This window comes from Microcebus murinus, chromosome 13 (assembly GCF_040939455.1).
Source record: "Microcebus murinus isolate Inina chromosome 13, M.murinus_Inina_mat1.0, whole genome shotgun sequence".
NCBI classification, from domain to species: Eukaryota; Metazoa; Chordata; class Mammalia; order Primates; family Cheirogaleidae; genus Microcebus; species Microcebus murinus.
In genome coordinates, this window is record NC_134116.1 from 38,931,586 (window position 1) to 38,949,997 (window position 18,412).

The 18,412-nt window shown below is 38.6% G+C and overlaps 1 protein-coding gene across 1 annotated transcript in view; it reads left to right on the plus strand.

Annotated features, from left to right (window-relative positions):
- The first annotated feature begins 2,925 nt into the window (after positions 1-2,925).
- The window catches only part of KLF12 (KLF transcription factor 12), a 589,204-nt gene continuing 573,717 nt past the window's right edge, over positions 2,926-18,412 (plus strand). Inside the window, exon 1 of the mRNA XM_076009379.1 lies at positions 2,926-3,000. The gene's annotated coding sequence lies outside the window, so the exon portion shown is untranslated. The remainder of the gene's footprint in view (positions 3,001-18,412) is intronic.

An 18,412-nucleotide genomic window follows, 5' to 3' on the forward strand; every position in this document is an offset into this window, starting at 1 on the left:
TAGTTGATCTCTAAGTTACATAAATAAATGTCTCCTATGGTTTATAGAGAAATATGATAATTATACTACTACTGGGTGGTAATCATTATTCTACTACTTCACATGGCAAAATCAGTTAAAACTGTTGGAATATGCAATATAATGATTAAAAAATTCCATTACACAATGTAGGGTCGCATTACTGTGAGAATAATGGGTGTCAGCCTCAACTCCAATGATCTTCACTCACTCTTCATGAACTCCAATCCCTGAATGTCAATTTTTTCTCACTCTAGTCTCTATTTTTTAACATCTGCAGCTATCCATAATATAGGTCTAATCACTAGGAATTTTGTGCATCTGCCAGATGACAGCTCGCAACACATGCTAACAAAAACAGAAGGATGGAATCTACGACTCATCTTTGTTAACAGCCTCTTACCATTGTCCTTAACTGATTACTTTGCTTAATATTTTACCCTTACTGCCCCTGCCTTACAAAACCTACCTAGACACTTTTATTTTTCTCTCTCTCAGACAGAGAGAGAGAGAGAGAGATGAGACACACACACACACACACACACACACACACACACACACACACACACGAGACACACTTGCCAGTCCTGTTGAGTCTACCTCCTTCCACCTCCAGGTACTTCCTCTGCATAGGTCCCCTCTTCCCTATGCCCCGAGAGGCTAACCTCTGTTTACTACAACACCCAGATTTCCTCCTCTGTGGTTTCCCATGAGGTTCAGTGTCTGGGGTAACAGACCTCAGCTATAATAGCTTCCTACTATTGAAGCTCCTTGGGTGTTTAACCATCCTTTGTTGATATCCGTAGCTCTGTCCACACCCCTGGAAATGATCATTTCAGTAAACTCTCTGATGTTAAGCTTTTTGAAAGTGCCATCTGTTTCCTGCCAAGACTCTAACTGAACTACATATAAACTAATTCAAATTCCTGGTCCCAGTCCATTCCCATCCATTCCAGGGTACCGCTAAAGTAATACAGCTTAGCTGCAAATCTGATTATAGTTCCTCAATGACCTACAACAGCTTTCAAGTTAAAGTCCACATCCCTTAGCTTAGCTCGCAAAGCCCTCCATGATTTGGTCTTATCTATTGATCTGCCCTATCTTCCATATCACTCTGTCCTTCCATAAACAGAAAACTATTTTCTGTTTCTCAAACCATGCCATTTAGTCCTCCTTGCTTTATGTTCTCTTTTCCCTTCACAGATTCTTTACTCCCTCTCTTCAGCTAGCTAACTCTTACCTCTTCCAAATTCAGCTCAAATGCCCCTCTTCTGGGCTCTTCCAGTCTCATTTAGATGCCCATTAATATATATTTACCTATCATATTTTTAACAGACTTTAATTGTCATATGGATCATTGATAATGTCCCTCCCTAGCACAAAACATCTTGAGGGCAAGAACGTGATTTATTTTACTACATAAACCCTAGCTACAAAGCAGAGGCACTTTGACTGGTTTATCCCTTCCTTCCTATTAGTGGAGGCAAAAAGGAAGAATACTCTCTTCTCTTTCTCTCTCTCTCTCTCTCTCTCTCTCTCTCTCGTTTCTGATCACTATTAGAAATGCTCCTGACAATCTTAAAACTCTAATCTATGGTGTTAAATTCTCAGTATTACTCTACATAATGGAAAAATGATCACTAGTTATTCCTTACAGGCCAGGGTCTGGGAAACAATAGTAAAAAAGATCTCCTTGAAGGTCATATTCTCAGTAGCCACTCCTCCTCTTGCAAGAGCTAAACAGGCCTCCTTCGAGGCACATGGCTGAGAACGAGAGTCTGAGTGCAATGAGAGCACATTTGCAATAGAGCTGAATAGCCCAGCCATGAACTAGAAACGTATTTCTCAGTTCCTAGCCCTGGGCATTTTATTGGGTATTTGTTTGTGTGTGTATTTACTTGTCTTTAAGAGACTAGAGAGTCAAGTTCTTAGGAGAAAGCAAGCATGAGCTACTTTAAAAAGACACTGATTTAGTCACTTTTGTCATCATCCTTCTTCACTGTGCTCCTACATTTAAGAGACAGACAGAGACAAAGTAAAACAGATACACAGAGAGAGAGAAATTGACATTCACTAGTAATGTGATATTATTATCATTTCCTGAATGATGAATTGAATTGCCCAAATGCTCCACTTTTTATAACAAGAGCTTCCCCCACATCAAATGCTTCCCCCTCAGGCAGGAGAGGCAGAGACAGTGCAGAGGCGGTGCAGGATTCTGGCCGTCACCCTGTTACTTCCACTCAGTCACTTACAGCTCCTCACACTCTCAAATCACGCACATGGCTTTGGTTTGTAAATCACCATGGTAATATGCACGACATAAATAACTCATAGAGTTCAAAAGAAAAAAAAAAAACCTAACAATGAAAATGAATAATTAGGAAGTAAGGACTTTGTGCACTAATTCCAATTAAATCGCTCAGAATAAATAAATACACTTGTGCTTTCTTGAATCTGCGGGTACTCATCCTCTTTGCTTAGAGAGAATAAGGACTAAATAAGTAATAAAGAGGAAAATGGATTTATTGATTCAAACATGGTTTTAAAAATAAGATGGTCCGAGGAGTCAGAGAGGAAATAAGAATTATTCAGTGAGTGATGCTGTGCACCTTCAAGAGAAACAAGCTTAATGAGAAACAATGTTTTTAAAAAAAAAAAAAATTTAGAAAAAAATTTCCCAACAGGTTAGAGTTAAATATAAAACAAGTGGCTAAAGTGCAGATGAACATGCATAAGAAATGGTTAACAATGTTTTGTCAGTTCAGCCATGACAATATCAATGTAGGAAAAGTCTTGCTTTCAATATTTTGGACACAGGCTGGTGAAAAAACCAACAGGGGTTTTCACACAGCACCTTAAAAGCCTGTCTTATCCTTGGGGTTTCTGCAGCCAATGAAAGTTTGTCATGATGATGTAATGCTCCTGAGTTGTGTTTCAGCCCCGAGTATGTGGTCACCGGGTATCATGCCTGAGAGCTAGGTAAGTTTTTGGATCAAATCTTTCTTTCCAGCCTGTTCTCCTGCTTAAACTAATTCCAGCAGAGAGATCATTTGTTTCTGGTCTGTTTTACTATCTCTGAACAATTTTCTTTAAATGTGGGCTGGGTTATTATAGAATTGTAAAGACAGCTGGTAAACAAAATGATGGGATCTGAGAGTCAATTTTCCTCTGTTATTAGTATGAGGGCTTTTTACTTCTCAGCAATTTATCATCACCTCAGAGAAAAAGAGCAGCAAGCAGCGTTACGTTTGTTTGTTAAGGAAGCTCTGTTCATTTAGCAAACAAGTTTTACTAGAGAGAGATTTTCAGGGAGATGGAAAAGATTTCTTTTTAAAGATTGACACTGAATTTGTCTCTTGTCATTAAGTGAGTCCGACTGAACTGTAAGGAATGGAATAAAGTTTCAATGTTTATTATTAATAGAGAATATATAGGTCCTGCCCTAACAGAGCTTAAACAGAGAGAGAGAAAACATTAATTATTTTCTCAATTTTTAAGTTTAAAAACAATTTTAAAAAGAAAAAGAAAGCCTAAAGATTAGTGGCCCTCAGTGGCCTAACAGTTATATGAAGTTAAATAGAGAAAAGTTAGATATAAATAAATAAGACAATTCCAATACATGGCTGTGCAGATGCTTTAATATATAAACAACTTTTTAAAATTTGGAATATTTTAAAAATTTGAACTAGGTAACCAGCAAAACCAATGGAAACATAGCTCTTTATTTTCCCTCCATGGTACTCTCTGCAGATGTGGAGAATTTAAAGAACTCTTATTGATATCAGTCAAGCCGTGGGTAGTCTAGCAACATAAAGTACAAAAAAACAATTATCCAGGTAATTCAAGATTTAGGAAAAAAAATCCTCAATATTTATTGCTACTGAGAAAAAGAGAAGGAGTGGGAACAAAAGAGAAGAGTAATAATGCATTGCCAGCTACACTGAATTATCCACATGATTACTCATCTTTCACCTTAACTCTGTCCATGTAGACACTGAGAAAGACATCTAAAATTAAGAGTGTGGAAGATTTATCTTCAGCAATGAGGAACAGCAGAAAATGTTAAGTGTTGTAGAACTTCTAACAAGAAAAATATTTTTTCTTGTTTTGTAGAACTTGATGTCTGATAGGTACTAATGCATGTGTTCTTTTATTAAAAACTTCCCAAACTTTCCAGCTTGCAAGCTACTCCGCCCTATCCTCAGCTGAGTTTAACCATTGCACTTCACTTTCCACGGCATCTTCATTTGCTTTCCATTCCAATCAACTGGGCCATCTCCCTACTTTACCTGCTAGGTGGTAAATAAATACTTTACCCTTTACGTGAATTGATTCTCCTTTCTTGTTCCACAGTTAACTCATTTTTCTCTCAAATTAATAACCACAATGCCAAATAGTTTACATTTTTTAAAAATTCATTTAAAGAAAAACCTATGTGAGCATAATGTAAACATGACTCATTTCCCATTTTTTTAACTACATGTTTCCATGTCGTTGCTTTGGTGCAGTCATTGGTACTAACACTGGGACTTAAGAGAGAAAACTTCACGCTTCAATAGCATCTTATGCTTTGCTTTTTTTGCACCATAAGTTCTGAACAGGGAGACAGCACGGTTCTAAGAAGGGCCACGAAGTGCTGCTCTAGAATTGAGTGGTGCTTTAGTACGATGGATGGAAAGATAAAATATTTCCACGAAAGGAAAATAGTATGGATAAGGTGGAGAATGATATGAGATGACCTGATTTCTGATACAGAATTTTTTGGCTTTGGGGTCTTGGTCTATGCTGAAAGCCTGTTCCTTTTTCAAGAGAGCTGTGAGCCACATGCTGTGACTCTCTAGGCTTGAGCCACCATGTCCCACCGCACCCAGCTGGGAGTAGAAAGGGGTTGCCATGGGATAGAGTACAACTCATTGGTCTGTCAAGTGGGCCTTCACAGAGACCTCGAAGGAATCTGTTTGGGGTTCTGCTTCGTGTAGGAAACCACTCTGAACCTCACTCTGAGATGCAGCTGTACAGAAAAATTCAGGGTTTTTTAAAACAATGTTTTGTAAGGGAGATATTGCTTAAGGAATGACCTTAGACATGATCTGAGCACTGACAAGGAACAATAACATGCCCTTCTGATTAATCCTGAGGACAGAGTGGGCCTCGGAAAAGACGATTCAAGGTAGATCTCTGCCTTTTATATATTTATTTTTTAACCTCAAGGTCGATCTCTTTGTATTCATTAGGTTACAGTCCAATTCCAGCATTCCTGAAATCAGAAGGATATATCCGAAAGACTGCCTGGAGGATTTGTAGGTTGACAAAGTCTGGTAACCCAGAGAATAAATTACTAGCTGGGGAAAATCTATTATAGTACTCCACTGTATATAATAAAGTAGGTGTTCAGTAAAAGTCATTCAATTTTAAGAACAATCTTTTTAAATATTTCACTTTCCATTTCACCAAAAAAAATATCTTTTCATTCAGTAATAGCATCTTCCATATACAGAAATGTTCTGGGCTCATTTAGTTCTTTATCCTATCCATTTATTTGATGGAGAGATAGGCAAGCTTGGGTCACTGTTAGAAAGAATGACAGTAGGCAAATTAAAAATGAACAGCTATGTCCCCCAGTGTGAATACTGGGAATAGTATGTTCCAGAGACGAATAGAAAGTGTGGACATGCGAGCACACGGGAGGAGGAAAGCTAGGAGATTAATAGTCATGCTCAATTATAAATCCACAGTGAAGCTCCATGGGGCACCTGCCATGTGCCAGGCATGACATGAGATGCTGAGGACACAAAGAAGGAGAAGAAGGCACCATTTTTATCCTCAATGAGCTTTCAGTTTTCCTGGAATCAAGTCTTAAAGCATAGGACAGGTATAGGTCAATCATAGGAAGGAAGAAGTATGATAAAAAAGAAGAATGACCACACATCCCAATGTGCCAAGGAGGGTCCCAGTGTATGCCCCTTGTCCTGATATAATTATCAATAGCACTTAAGTTCATTTTCAAAAGTGTCGTGGCTTGGCCCTTACAAATGGTGAACCATTCAAAGGTTTAAAGTATGAGTTAAAGAAGGAGGACCATGAACCCAGGCAAGAAAATTACGAGGCTTTGACCCAAGGCAGTGATCAGGGTGACAGAAAAGAGCAAAGAGCACTCACTTCCCCTTTTCCTTTAGAAACAGCACCCCACCTCCTCTGGCATTAACTTCTCTCCTCCCTTTGCAAGGTGTCTCAATAAACTGAAGGCTCTGCTTTCTCCAAGCCAAGGAGTGGGCATGTGACCAATGACCAATGAGCCAATGGGACACTGTCTCCTGGAACTTTGTCCCTTGAGCAGAGTGATGAGATGGAAGAAAAGGGAGGGAGGCCTGGAGATCATTCAATCTAGCAGTAGTGACCAGACAGTCCCAACAAGCAATGGCTCCTACAGAAACCCCCAGAACGCCACGGCCCCTGTTGTCTCTAATAGTCAGTTTCTTCAGCCTTCCTTTTATTCTGTAAGTTTTCTCATAGCCATCCAATAAGTATTCTTTTAGTTTAAATTAGTTCAGTTTCTACTGCTCACAACCAGAGAACCTACATAGATAACTATTATTTTCAATCTGCTGTATATGGGGGGAGACAAACTAAGAAAAAGTGAGGTGATACACTACCTGATACTTTTTTTCCCCACTCTCCACCATTATTTCTCTCAGTGAAGTTTGTACCAGGATCTCCCCCTATCACTTTAATATAGTCCTTAAAAATGCTGTTTCTACAGCATTATTTATTCCAATCCTCATGTATGAAAATACACATAGAAATGGGGTTTGTAAAAAAATAATTGTTGGTATAGAATTTGGGGGTCCTGCTTCTGCCCCTGAGAGTCCAGTCGCCCAGGATTTCTGCTTCTTTGCTTCTTGTGATGGGTCCAGCACTACACAGAGACTGCAAACACAAAGGGCAAAGACTAAGACATAATTTAAACCAAACCAAAACATCCTCTACAAATAGATCTTTTCTTGGAGGTTATTTGTCATTGAAACGAACCTGGGTGGCTGGCCAGAGTAAGTTTTTCTTTTGGCATTGTTCACCTTTAAACCCTTCCAGGCCCAGAGTGATGCCTCTGCAGTTACCACACAGCTAGCCACTAACCCCGGCAGCACACCCTTGCTTCAGGTAGGGGGGGGACAAATGAAAATTGGGGCGGGCAAGACTACACACTGCGATTGGCTGGATTTTGATGCAGCATGCACTCTAACGTCCTGAAATATGGAATGCAGGAGTCTCCACAGATGCTCCCTGCTGCAGTTCTTGAAAGGCAGGAACAAATTTAAACTGGGTTTTGTGAAAACAAATGACATCATTCCTGCATACTCTGAAAAGCTGCAGCCCCAGTGAAACATTTTCCCGTTTTCCCCTTTGCTCTTTCTGACGTGTCTGGCTGCAGGGCTTCAGGTTTTTTTATGCTGCACATTTAACCTGCTAAATCTTGCAGGGAATAACCTTTCATCACTTGCCTCTAAAAAGAATAAAATCCAAGAAGAAAATATAGAGCTATGTAAAAGTTCATTTGAAATCACATTTAATCTCCATGTGGCTGTTATCTGAAGACGTGACAGCACATGGGAAGAATTCAAGTGATTTGAAAGAAACAATAACAAAACGCTGTATTGGGGACTGTCATCGTGGAAATTATGGCACTGTCTTATTTTGGGTGGCCTTTATTGTACAGCATTCAGTGCTGGTGATTAGGAGAACTCGAATTTCCATTTAGGGATTTTTCTGAATTCACATTGTTAACTATAAAAGTAATCAGGGATCTGGTATATTTAAGACCATCGGCTAAGGGCTATATTGAAACACTGTTCTAGATAAGCTGTTCCTCACTGTAGAATTCTACAAAAAGAAAATAAAATATAGGTGAGTCAGAAAGTTTTTTAGAATACAGCAGAGTTGGTTGATTTCCAGAATACAGCTTAAGCAGCTAGACCCTTAGAAGTGCAATAGTGGGCCGGGCGCTGTGGCTCACGCCTGTAATCCTAGCTCTTGGGAGGCCGAGGCGGGCGGATTGCTCAAGGTCAGGAGTTCAAAACCAGCCTGAGCAAGAGCGAGACCCCGTCTCTACTATAAATAGAAAGAAATTAATTGGCCAACTGATATATATATAAAAAAATTAGCCGGGCATGGTGGCGCATGCCCGTAGTCCCAGCTACTCGGGAGGCTGAGGCAGGAGGATTGCTTGAGCCCAGGAGTTTGAGGTTGCTGTGAGCTAGGCTGACGCCACGGCACTCACTCTAGCCTGGAAAACAAAGCGAGACTCTGTCTCAAAAAAAAAAAAAAAAAAAGAAGTGCAATAGTGAATCTTCAAGATACCAAAACCTAATGGAAATTTTCTCATCAAGATAATATTTGCTTAATTATTGTCCTAAGCCAAAGGATGTCCCAGGAAGTTTTTTACTTGTCAGTGTCAGTCTGTAAGAGCAATTGCATGTACGAGACAAGTACAGAGAGAGTCCACCAATGCTCGAAGCCTACAAGGTTTTCTCAATCCCATCGCAGGAACCCAGGCCTGACTTTTGACTTTCCTCAAACCAGTTCCCAGAGCTAATTCTGACACTAATTTTTCTTTATTGCACATGATTATGAAAATCCTTTCAATTCAGTTTTCCTCAATATTATCATTAGCTGGCAAACACAAAATTAATCTCAAATCACAAGGATGAATTTTATATAAAAAGCTATGTGAGATGACTTCTAAACTAAGGCCTGGGCATGATATCTTCCACTCCTCAAACTTGCAGTGATTTATTTAGGAAGCAGAAGCGAGGTGATGGTTGCCTTTCTCACTGAAATGAAACCAGCCCAGGGAGAGTCTTAAAGAGAAATGAAGAAACAAGTCCATATGCCCATCCCCACCCCTCACCCCTCAAACATGAATTTTATATCTTTGCCCTTGATTCTCACTTCTATATAGTCCCTTTGTCCTTCATATTAATACCTTAGAGGTCACCTTTGACAACCCCACTCTTATTCATGTTATCACAAATTAAACAATGGCTACTGGGTAGACCCAAACAAAGTCATATGCCAGCAATCAAGAACCATATCTAAAACAGAGATAGATTTATGATTTACCATTCAATTATTTGATTAAATGAACATTATTATCAAGGATCATAGCACTTGGGTCCCCCTCCCATTGTCCACCTAGTCAAATTTGCTTCTCATTCTAAAAGAAAAGTTTTAAAATATTTTTTCTGCACAATTTCTTCCATTCGATTATCTGAAATGATTGCCATTTTTAAAAGATGGCCAATTAGCTCATCTTAAGGGACTGAAGGTAACTTCCTCTTGCTAGAATCATTGTTTTCCATTAGAGATATTTTTTACATGTGGGGAGTCTGCTTTCTAGTTCCCGGCCTGGGAAAAGGAGAAGTGGGAAATTCTCAGAATTTCTCTACTTCTTTCTAAACTTCTAGTAGCCTCTCTTCCTCTTTCTTGTTTTAATTAATTAATTTATTTATTTATTTTTGTCTTTTTTCCATCTCTCCTGAACTGCTGGTGCTGAAGAAACAGAACTAGAGGCTTGAAATTGTAGTGGCTGCTTCAACCTTCTATTGGCCCAAAGATACTTGAGCCTTAAAAAAAAAAGAAGAAGAAGAAGTAGAATATAGGAACACTGATTGAAGGTTTCTTAGTTCTATGTCCTGTGCTTTGAATTCATTCCCTGGCATGCATATGCTGAAAGTTTTACATCAAAACTTTCTATAGGAATTTCTTTCAAACTATGACTGATGAGCACTTAAAACTGAGAGAGTTTATAGAAAGAGAAGAAAGTATTAGGAGACATTAGGAAATTCAAAGTCTTTTTGCTTTTGCTGATAATCGCTATGTAACCTAAGAAAAGTTGATATTATTTAGAATACAGTGGAAATTGAACAATTAATTAAATTCACCCAGAATTTGGTAGAAAAGAGCCCCACAATACTGACACAATTGTATATATCTGCTCCAATATACAAGGCAAGCGAATGAAAAGGTATTAGGAAGTCATGTATAGGGGTGAAAAGACAGAAAGTCACTGGCCTGAGCTGAAACAGATTGCTGTCCTACTCAGAACTTTCCACTGGATTCCTATCTTTTCAGAGAAAGCCCAGTGCCCTTGCAAAGGTGGACATTTCCTACTACATTCTGTTCCTCCTTCTTGTCTTGACTGCCACTTCCTCCCTCTTCTTTTCCTTCACTCAATTCCAGCCACACTAAACTCCCTGCTGATTATTGAATACTCCAACCACACAGACTCAGGACCTTTGCATAAACTAATTCCCATGCCTGGGACAGCATTCTTCCAGATGGCCCCATGGGAGCTCCTATCTTTCCTTCAGATCTCTCTCAAATACCATTTCTTCAGTGAGGCCTTCCCTGACCACATTATATAATATAAAATAGCAGCCTCCACTAGCAGTCAACAGTACTTGCCACTTCCAGTATTTTTGATCCCCAATGGCTTTCTTTATTTTCCAGAGCACATACAAACATCTGACATCCCACATATATTTGTTGATTTGTTTATTATCTCTCTTCCCCTCTGGAAGGCAAACTCCATCAGGGCATGGACCTGGCTTTGTTTGCTGCTACATCCCCACTGTCTCCAACAATGTCCAGCACAAAGAAGGGACTCCACAAATATTTGTTGAATAAACGGATGAAGAATAAATGAACTTCCAATTTTTAAATCCTAAGATAATTTCATATTTCTAAGACCTCCTTATTTTTGTATCTTCAGAGAAAAATCATATTTAACTTTGTTCCTGAATCTTAAATCGGCGAAGTTGTAATGAGACATATTTGACATTAACGTATACATCCAGAGTTTTTTTTCATATTTAATATTATGCATTGATGTTATCAATACTTTTTCAAATATAATCCTGTTTTATTCTTTCATTATTTTACATACTGCTCTTCTCTCTTCTTTCCTTGCGTAAGCACTAAAACAGCAGGGCTCACTGGTCTTTCAGTAAACTCTCACACAGTAATTTCTTTGATTGGTTTCAATCTGTGTTTCCTTCGGGCTCTGGCATGGAAGGTTATCCTCCAATTTCTTCTTCATTGTTAATGTTTTCCCCATTCCCATTCATGTCTCTGAAGCCCTTGAAACCATGGGCTGTTCTTTCTCAACTGCTTTCTCTAATTTCTGTCCGCCACGGTCCTACTTATCTACTGCATTGCCTTGTCTATCCCTGCTGGGAATTCTGCTCTTTGAGGTTGCTCCAGCTGTAATCTTTGGACAAACACAGAACCTTCATGAAACTGAATTCTTGTGAAGCCATTTGAGCCCAGGAGTCCCCAATTTCGATTAGTCACATAAAAAAATGTGCTTCAAAACAAACCAGCTGTTCCCTTCCATAGTAGTAATAAGTTGAGAAGCAGGGATATGTCAAAAGACAGAGCTAAAGGTTAATCTATTTTCCCATGATTCTGTATTTTTATGCTTTTTATTCTTAATCATAAAGCTCTTTTTATAGAGCTCTAAACTTTTAAAGAATTTAGGACATTCTACTTCTCCATCCTTTGTAACATCACCAACTACCACTTGCTAGTAAATCCTGACATTTCAGCCCCTTACTTTGCCTTAATCCTGACTCCTGCATGGTTCTGGGATCTGTATGGAAACACTACTGCCCAAAGAACTTTCTGCAGTGATGGAAATATTCGACATCTGCCCAGTACAGAAAGCACTAGCCACATGTGACTATTAAAACATGGCTAGTACAACTGAGAAATAATTTTTTAATTTCCAGAAGGACATCTTTAATGAAGGTAAATTTCTCCTACAAAACATGGAAAGAGTGGATGACACCTGCCCAATTTTATAATCTATGTCTATATCCACAACCAACCCCATATCCTTTTCTTCTCTTGGTCACACAATTTATTACTCTCAATGTCTTTCAGGAAAATTTCTTAGAAAAGTATTAAGGTGCTTCAAAACTACTTTGACAGCCAACTTTCAGATGTCTATTATGAGAGAGTGTGTTTATCAATAATATAACAAAACCAGGACTTCACATTGATTTGGGGCTTAAAATCTTCTATGTTGACTCTGCTACTACAATAATAGAATACATTTCATTGTATTACTCTTGACCATACTGGAGAGATACTTATAAACCATGATTTCCAGATAGAAAGACAGTGACAAGGAGAACTTGACAACCTGACTTCTGAAATATCACAAATGTTTGATACATAAAATTTAAATTCTCCCATTTCCATCAATGGATTCTTACCTGTGATAATTTGGCACTACTTGAAAATTAACAGTGTTCTTAGCAATAATTTGGAGAAAATATAAAATTTCAAGCTTATCTAAATGAATTTACTCAACTTAGAGTATGTTTAAAATGCTGTATAGAATGTATTTTGATTCTTAAATTTTCTATCTTTACAATTACAGAAATCCCTCTATACCATGGGTCATACCAAAGTTTTATTTATTTTTATCCCTTTGTATTTTTAGGTAATACAAAGTTTTATTTATGTTTATCTCTTTGTATTTTTTGGCACTCTCTAGACCAGCAGTCCCCAGTCTTTTTGGCACCAGGGACCAGTTTCATGGGATACAATTTTTCTACAGACTGAGGTTGGGGGGATGGTTTCAGGATGATTCAAGTGCATTACGTTTATTGTGCAAATCTCTCTGCTAATGATAATCTGTGTTTGCAGCCAGGGCTAGCATCACCATCTCAGCTCCACCTCAGATCATCAGGCATTAGGCTCTAATAAGGAGCTCACAACCTAGATTCCTCACATAGGCAATTTACAGTAGGGTTCACACTCCTGTGAGAATCTAATATCGCCACTGATCTGACAGGAGGTGGAACTTATGCAGTGATACGAGCAATGGGGAGCGGCTGTAAATACCAATGAAGCTTTGCTTGTCGTTGCTCACCTCCTGCTGTGCAGCCCGGTGCCTAAAAGCCACCAACAGGTACCAGTCTGCAGCCCAAGGGGCTGGGGACTGCAGCTCTAGACATCAAGTCTGCACAAAGTTGCTACTACGGGGATACATCAGTGAATATGACCTTAGCCCCCAGCTTGACACAATCTGTCAAAAGCCCAGGGGGTGAAATACAGTTGCCCTGAGCACCAAAATGCCTATAGACACTTCAGCTTTGTGTTTCATTCTGCAGATTACTATTTTTGAGATACTTCCTGAACAAAACAAATTAAAAAGATAGCAACTATATTATCCCAAGAGAGTCATAATACATGGTGACATAGTAAAGGTTCTGAGAAGTCCAATAGCAGTGAAATCTGTTGGCTTTTTGAAAACTATGTTTCTCTGTGTATTTGGCCTTAAGACACTATTTTCTCACCTGATCTCTCATAATAGCCCATGGAACTAGCTCCAGGGAATACACTTGGAGAAATTCTGTCTGGGTAGTAAGCAATTCCAGGGAACAATATCCTGTTTCCAAATAATCTAGCATATTCCAGATCTCGATAGGTTCAACAAATACAGAAACCCTATAGCTCCAACAGAATGCCGGCCATGTCCAGGTCTGAGAGGTTTCTAAGAGGTTGATAAGATAAATGAATGACTTCCACTGTGTATTCCCAGAGTCTCCCTTGAAAACTTTTGTAACAGTTTATAGTTGTTTTTCTAAGAGGCTTCAAACATATTTGGGACCACAATTGCTGATCAACCTACAAACCTGTCATTAATCCTAGATGCAATTAGCTATACTGTTATTCACTCTATCGAGAGAAGAGTTCCCTGACAATGGCTGGAGAGTCTGTTACAGATAGCCGTTTCCAGGATAGACCAAACACATAGCAGTTTGCATGATTTTCCTGGATGTTAGCTTCGTTTCTTTGAGACTAGAGGAATGAGCTCTGTTATGTGATTTGGTCAAGGAAATTATCTGTGTAGGGATCTCCTATGCCACTATCACAGGGTGAAAATGAAAAGTATCTTTGAAGGTCAAAAAGGCATCATTAACATAGTTTTCCATCAGGAACAAGACTGCTTCATGCCTTCTTCAAAACAAATAATGAGTGAAAATGAAAGGCTATACAAGGTGTCTGGATCTTAGAGTTTTACAGTTCTGAGTTATGTTTTATTTACCTAATAACTACTGTCTCCAAACCACTTAAATATGTGACTCTCGCAGAGAGTGCCTTTATCTGCTTCACAATTTTTTTTTCTCTAGTAAAGATCTTTATTCATGCTTTTAAGCTACATTTAAGAAGAAATTGAAACCAGGCTGTAGCCAGCAGATTGCATTAGATAGCACTGTATAAAAGATAAATTTTGAAGCCGGAAAGATATAGGTTCAAATCCCTTCTCTAACAATGGTAAACTGTGTATCTATGCAAGGCTATTTAGCTTTTCTGAATGTCAGTTTCCCAATCTGTGAAATGGGTATTATAGCACTTTCAACAAAGAATAATTGAGGGAATTATAAAAGATAGTGTTTGCAAAGCATTTAAAACTAGTCCTGGAAAATGATAAAAATGTGCTAGAAAATGAGGATTAGAACTCTAGGCTACTATTTTTTGTCTAGGAAAGCATTCATTATTATTTTTCTCTATATATAGTGTCTAGAATATAATATTTGAGCATCCATTTCTTTAAACTATATATCATATTGATTCCATTCTTTTATGAAACAAACACTTGAGTCATTAAGGATAGAGAAATCGGGGAAGTCCATGCCACGAAAAGGTCGCAATCAAGTTGAGGCAACAGCCATGCCACAAGCGCAAATCCTAGCAACACATCCTAGCAGCTCATCATAGCAATTATGTTTTGAGAGGGTTTCCCGTGGAAATGACTGAAGAGAAACATTTCTTAGACTCAGAAAGGCTTGGTAACCCCTTGCATGTGCATAGACCACAGAATAGAATCTCTGAGCCCAGAGATTGTGTGTGGGAGAATAGTAAACGACCTCCTTAAAAATGTTTGTGTTAATTTGGGATAGCAGAACCAAACCCGTGCCATTATGTCATCTAAACCCGTGTTATTCAAAGTGTGGTCCACAGAAGAGCACATGGCTTCACCTAGAAGTTTGCTGAAAATGCCGAATTTCATGTCCCACTTTGACATTCTGGAACAATCTGCATTTTAATAAGATTCTTATGATTGTTGGGTAATTATATATGCTTTAAAGTTTAAGAAGCACTAATATAAGAGAACTTAAATTGAGGATGGTGGAAAAGGAAGATGTGAGAGGAGATGGCCAATTTAAAAAAAAAAAATGAGCTCTAAACCCAGGATTTCAACCATGAATCCATAAACTTTCAAAAGCATTCTGGCTAGCAATAATTTTATTTTCATATTACTTTTACAATGTTAAGAAGCTTGTAGAAGATGAAGCAGCTACAGGTGCTGACATGGCCAAGATGTAAAAGGCAGATCCTCCTTCAAATTCAATATTTTATAAAAGACTGCCAAATCCAAGCTGTAACAGAATGATTAGGAAGCATTTGAACTACTCATTTGGAATGTCAGCAGGGATAATGCTTACATAAGCTGTATGCAATCTCATATTGTCCTTCAGTTACTGGGGAAATAAAAATACGAAAGAGAATGCATTTTATCATTATGATTGAGAGAGGTACAGAGCAGAAACAATCTTAAAATATTCCCTGAAACTTCAATCAGTTCATTTAATACATGTGTGTATTAATGTTTGTGTAGGTGTGTGTAATGTTGAGAATGTCTTGAATGTTTGAATTTCCTATTATTTCTTGGGTTTACTGCTCTGCTTTCTAATTGTTATTGATTCAAAGTCCCTGGATTGTGCCCAGGAATTCATGAGAATCAGAATCAGAGCCACCATGTACAGGTTTGGAAGAGCCTAGAGGACCTTGGAAAGGCTCCTACCAGCTAAAAATCTTCACCCAGGATTTGCCCTCGTATCCTTTCTAGACCACTGGCTCAGTTTCCCTTCATCTCATCTACGCCGATGAGCATTGGCATCCTCTGTGTAAAGAATACCGGGTCTACAGAATTTCATTGTCTCATAATTGGATCCTCTACATGTGATGGGCAAATGGAAATATTTCTTCTTGGCTCAAGAACCTTGTGTACATCCTAAAGTTTGGTAGGAGGCAGGGATATGCAGATCCCCTCTCCGGTCATTGCACCCATGTCCCTGGGGTGTCACTGTCTTGAAGAACTTAGTGTTCCCATTGCTGCCTTCATCGTCATCATTGTCCGTTAACAATGATTTTTGAGAACCTGCTATATTCAAGTACTTTTCCAGGCTCTGGGGCACAGAGGTGAACAAAGCCAGTGCTCCCATGAACCTGGCATTCAAGTGAACAAAAAAGATAATAACAAACTAAAATAGGACATATAGAAATATCTAGTAGCAATGAGTGGCAATGGAAAAGCATAACGTGGGTTATAGGAAAGAAAGCAATAGGGAAGCTTTTTAAGCAGGGTGTTAAGTCATATTTCTTTTGTTGATATTTGAGCTGAGACCTGGAGAAAGGGACAAAGGTAGACGTGGAAGGGGAAGCATTCCAGACAAGGGGGGCTGCAAAAGCAAAGTCCTTCAGCAGAAGCATCTTAGACTTGTTTTGGGGAAGTCACGAAAAGGTCCACATGGCTGAAGTTGAGTGAGGCAGAGGAAGAATGATAGGAAATGACCAGCCAGGGGCCAGATCATGTAGATTCTTGAAGATCCTTAAGCTCATAATAGGTTTAAAACCACAAACGAACAAACAAAAAAACTCTTTCATATACTGAGTCAGGCACTATGCTAATAAAACATATACACGTTACACAGTCTAATCCTCACAATATTCTTATACATGAGTATTATCATTATCCTTTAAGAAAACTGAGGCTTTTATTGAAATAAACATACAGTCTTTAACCTTAAAAAAAAAAAAAAAAAGAAAACTGAGGCTTAGAGAGATTAATTGCCATGATCAAGGTCACATAGCTACTAAGTGTTGGAACTGGGGGATTTGAACCCAAGTCTGTGTGACACCAGAGGTCATGACACTCAACAACATATTGTTATTAGAGATACTCCTCTTAAATCAAAATTTACATGCACTTTGTTGATGGAAATACTTTGAAGTTCAAGTACAGAGAATGTGGCTCTAGGTCCTTCTAACTTTAATAGAACAATAGAATTCTTACATTCTTTACCACAATTAATTGTACTTTTAGATTTATTTTTTTCTCATGCTCTTAACATAGGAAACATCTCATTGAATGTTCAAAGTCCACAATGATCTTGTATGAGCCTTTATATAAGGTATAAAATAATCAAGTTTTTATAACATCTAGATAAGCTGTTATCAGACTCTTCAGACAAAAAGCCGGGACACACAGCTGAGAAGACACTTTAATTTCAGAAAATAGTTGATGCAAGCTACTGAATTTGAGATACAAATGTTCAAAATATTTGGTACTTTCTATTTCTTCCTAATTTATGCCATCTCTGCTAATTTGTGCACCTGCTTTTCCAGATTTCTCTCATAATATCTATATCCAGCCAGGGAGGTCTGTTCTGTACATATATATCCCTTATCTCATTCTCTTGCACAAGAACCCTTTCTAGTCTCCCTCTGCCCATTAAAATCTAGCTGTCCCTTCAGTGCCCTGCCCTTCTCACTGGAGCATTTAACAGACTGTCCTGCCTGTGGAACAGATTAACCTCCACTATGTATGTTCTGCTTCACCAACTGACTATGGACAGCTTGACTTTGTCTTCTGTGTCTCCGAGGATATGTTGCTCAAAGAGCCTTGTTTGGGGTCTCACTTGCCATCACAGATAATGAGACTTTTTGAGCTTCAGCTTAAGACCACTGTCAACATTTATTTCTGGCTCCCCAACCACAATGTTATCTTGTGCTGACCAGAATATTTCTTTGAAGCCAAACTCATGCACACCGTTACCTTCGGTCCAAGATAGCATGGTTTTCAAACCTATTTGCAAGAGTTTCCTCAGAAAAGCCCAGGAATTTGAGTGACCTGAGGCACACATTTTAATGACACAAAAAACCTAATTGATTTAAAAGTAAAACCTACTTAGGACAAAAATAAGCCAGGTATAGGTCTCCTTCTCTTCAATGCCTTCTATCCTACAAACTGGTAAATTTTAGATCTAGTTGTTTTTAGGAAAGCCCTGCTCCATGGGGCAGTTAATTGTTGTAGAATAAATGGAATAAGTTTGCTTTCAGTTAGGCCAGTTGGATACTATTAAGTGGAGCATGCTCTCCCCACGAACACTTCACTAAAAGTTCTGTTCAAGTGTTTTTGCTTTTTAACACAAATCAGACATTTCTTAGGCTGCTTTTGTACTGTCAATGGACTTAGTATCAGAGGCCATGGTATGTCAGGTATCAATTATACAGGTTTTTCTAGTTTTGTTTGCAG